Raw genomic sequence first — 4,017 nt, 5'->3', positions numbered from 1 at the left:
TTCGCCGGAAATTCAAATTTCCGAAGAGGGGACCCACCGTTGCCCGTTTTAAATAGATGTCTAGATTTCTCTGGATTATTAAAGAGAAAAATCTCCCGTAAGATCAAAAAGACCTTCAATTCAAAAACAATTACATTTGGAGCCACTCCGTATCGTAAGACGTGTTGTGGCTTTTCCGATGAGAGGGCACTTTTGTTGATTTGGAGGCAAAAGGGAGGGCACTTCTGTGGTCTCGTTCTTAACGAGCTCCGTTTAAACCGTTCGATGTTAGGGGTTCCAGTGGATGTCCAACGTTCCACCCAACGACTCTAACACGGTGGAAATAACCAATTTACCCTCCCAAGTACACGGCCATCGTCCCTCATTTAAAAATGCTTCATTTAAAAAAGCCTAATTAGCCTGGATCCATGCATTCATTGCATGTGAAATAAATATATATATATATATATATATATATATATATTGCTTGTGCCAGTGATGCCATCTTATGTGATTTGACATGATCTGTTGATTAAAAAAAAAAAAGGAAAGAATTCATCTTTTATGAGATGATGTGTTAGACATCTATTAGCAAGCTATCCAAGACTTGTATATCATGTACAACTAACTTTAAACTCCCAATCTTGTGATGATTAATAAAAGGTATTGATATGTCAACTCGTCATGGTATGCGGTAGAGGCAAGTTCTTGGGATGATCTGGTGGTATGCAATGACAAATTGATGGATCAAGCACCTTTAAGATTGGAAGAGTAGTATATTTTCCTCGAATTGTAAGCTCTTACAAATTTTTATTAATAGGCCATAAAACTTATGAGAAATTTAATTGCATGAGCCATATCTTCTGCCCTTTGGATCAATTTGATGATTAAAAAATTAAATGATCCTATAATGTGAATGTGTCACTGAAATATTCGAGTCAATCCTTATATATGATCTTTTGTATTTTGCATAAGAGAATTATATGTTGTTCATAGCTTCAAAGTTAACTAAGTTTTGTTAGCACAAGCCTCTAAAACAAATTTATTATTTAAGGAATGCATGACTTGTGCGTTCATATGGAGGACAAATACCTAATCTGGTCGTTTATCTTGCATATCTAGATTTTTTTTGCTTCCGACAAAAAAGCATGAACTTAGTCTGTTTCATTCATGCAATAGTATAATTTTAGCATTTTAGCATTCAATAACCATTATTATTAAATATAGAGATAATAGCTTTACAATTTATTTAAAAAAAATTCATGTTATTTTGCAATCCAAATAAGAGCAATACATGCGTCAAATGTCTTATGATACAGATAAGTACAAAATAAAGCATAAGAAGAGGATATCCCACATGGCCTACCTAAAATATTGTCAGAACTTTGGAGTTTGGACCCAATATATTTCCAGCATCTAATTAAGCTTGACCTAACATCAGTTGATTTAAAAATTATCAGCTCTTAGGGTTGGAGAGCAGTTGGGTAGTGGAAGCACTCTACTATATTACCTTTCCCTAATGTAATCATAATAACAACATGCTCCCACTCACCTTTGTTGGTTTACAAGCGACATCCTCTTCATTAGACTTCACTCTTACATAATACAATGATATGGCCTGTTTTACATCAGGCAATTATTAATCCGGTTATCATCACCATCCCTCTGTTGCTAAGGAAAATGGGAGGCATTATTATAACACCTTAGTCAATGCCCCTTTTGTTAATAACCCATTGTTTTGTGAAGAAGTATGTAGTATATTAGCTATTGATTTCAAGTACCAAGAACCATCTAAAAGTTGGAGGGGCACTAAAAGCTTCTAAAGATTGCAGAAAAATTAATCACTATTTTCTATAATTTCTTTCTCATTGGCCTGCTTAAATAGATGGCAATCATAGAAGATAGATACTTACATTGGGGAGGTGTTGAACTTCGGTTAAAAATTTTAAAGGAGAAAGGGTATATAGTGTAACCGATTATAGCAATGTAAAAATTTCACTACGGCACGTATAATATAAGAAAGAAGGTAGTTGGAAGAGAAACAAGGGATCACTCTCTTTCAAGGTTAAAAATACCATCTCGATAGACCACTCCAAGGATACAGCCCCCACGACATTTCCTTGCAAATCCTAGGAATCCACCGAAAGAGAAGATAGAGAAACCAAGAGGAGAATAATTTCTACGATAGAACTTTCACTATTCAAGGATCTACAGTATTAAATATATTTATAAATAGTACAAAAAGGCTCTTTTCTTCAACTTTCTATGCAGAATTCTAATTTCTATTCTAACTCGAAACTACTAATTTTTCTGAAAACATGAAAAATTTTCAAAAAAAAATTCATAAAAAATCTAAACTCTCTAAAATTAACTAGTATCAACTTTTTCAATTAAAATAAAAAAATAACTAATCATCAAAAATTAACCATTATTTCGAGACTCATTCATACAGAACCTGCAATTTCTGCAGCTGAAATCTACAAAATTTGTGCAGCCGAGGCCGGCGACCTACCTAGTTGTCACGTGTGCTAAGCGCTCCAGCGTTGCATAACCTCCAATTCATGCCGACCTGGATCCCAAGCGATTGATCTTGCAGCTTATTAATACCACACATCGCATGTTCTTTTGGCAATGACGAGGAGTGAAGAAGGGAGTGATTCATGTCCAATCACACATAAAGAGTATCATCATTAATGAAATGGTATCTCGCAGCTAATCGTACGATATTGGTTATAGAATTAGCATTGATGAGTAGGTGGTCCAAGAAAAAAAAAATCTAGATGTAATTATACAAACAACCTTTACTTACAAGCAAAAAGGAAAAAAGGCCAGAGCCGAGACATCTTTTGAACTTTGCCATGATGATTGCAGTGTGCGCTTTAGAAAGGACCAATCATGATACGCTTTCTTTTGGGTCAATAGAGGCCAGGTTGTTGGGTGATTAAGATGAACAATTTCTGTCATAACTATGTGCCATGCAACAAACAAGCGAACAAATTTCCCAACGCACCCTTTGCTTACATTTGCCAAACTAAATCCCTTTCACCAAGGTTCAGACTCGAAACAAACTCCCAAATGGAAGGTTGCAACTGCTGGGGGTTAGCCCACACTGCTATGGAATCAGAATAACTGAAAAAGAGGCGAGGGTTCGCCCTGTCTGACCCACGAGCAAGAAGAATTTTTTGTTGCTCAAGATCCCGGTTCGTACCAGTATCGGGCACCCTCCGATACGATATATATTAAAATCTTGGTCTTATTATCTCACTGGCATAAATCGATAAATCTAATATATCGATATAGCGGTGTAAATGAGCCGAGCAGCTCACAAGCTGATTAAGTTTGACTCGGTTTGACCATCACTTAAGCTTGAGTAATAAAATACACAGCTCGAAGTTCATGAGTCTTAATGGATATACATATTTTTAATAATGTATTTTATATATTTTCATTGTAGAACAGTTCCTGCCATCCATGCATGAAAAGCTCACGCATAAATGTGAGTTATTAAATGAACCTTAAGACGATATTTTCAATGCTTAAGCTTTGGCTGTATACCCTCAAGAATAGAGAGAGCTTTGGTTATTATGCGAAACTAGAGTTTCGTTTGTTTTGATTTTCTCCATTAATCATCAAGAAGAATGTCTTGTTAGGGAATTAATCAACAACAACATCATCCTCAAGGCTCAGGATTTCAGAGCTCTTGGAGGAATCTGGGAAGATGTCAACTTTAGGCAATTCGATAGGCAGATGGTGTTGCTCGTCACCATGCGCCAGGGGCTCCCTGACATTGTCCAAGTGCTACTAGAGAGCAGCACCAAAGTGGCAGACCAGTGAGGTGGCATGGAATTTGTTGGCTTCACTACTACACCTTTTTTTTTTTAGGTTCATATGGAAAAAATTGATAGTTTTGGTTTGAAAGAAATTCTATGACAAAATTTAGTTTTTCCCCCTCATATCCTTGGATTTATAAGAATTGTTAGATGAGTCAAGGAGCACCAGGTTACTAGTTTCTCCACTGTTTTTCTCTAAAGCACTTGA

Source organism: Phoenix dactylifera, chromosome 11 (genome assembly GCF_009389715.1).
Source record: "Phoenix dactylifera cultivar Barhee BC4 chromosome 11, palm_55x_up_171113_PBpolish2nd_filt_p, whole genome shotgun sequence".
NCBI lineage: Eukaryota > Viridiplantae > Streptophyta > Magnoliopsida > Arecales > Arecaceae > Phoenix > Phoenix dactylifera.
Note: the sequence above shows the minus strand (reverse complement) of the source record.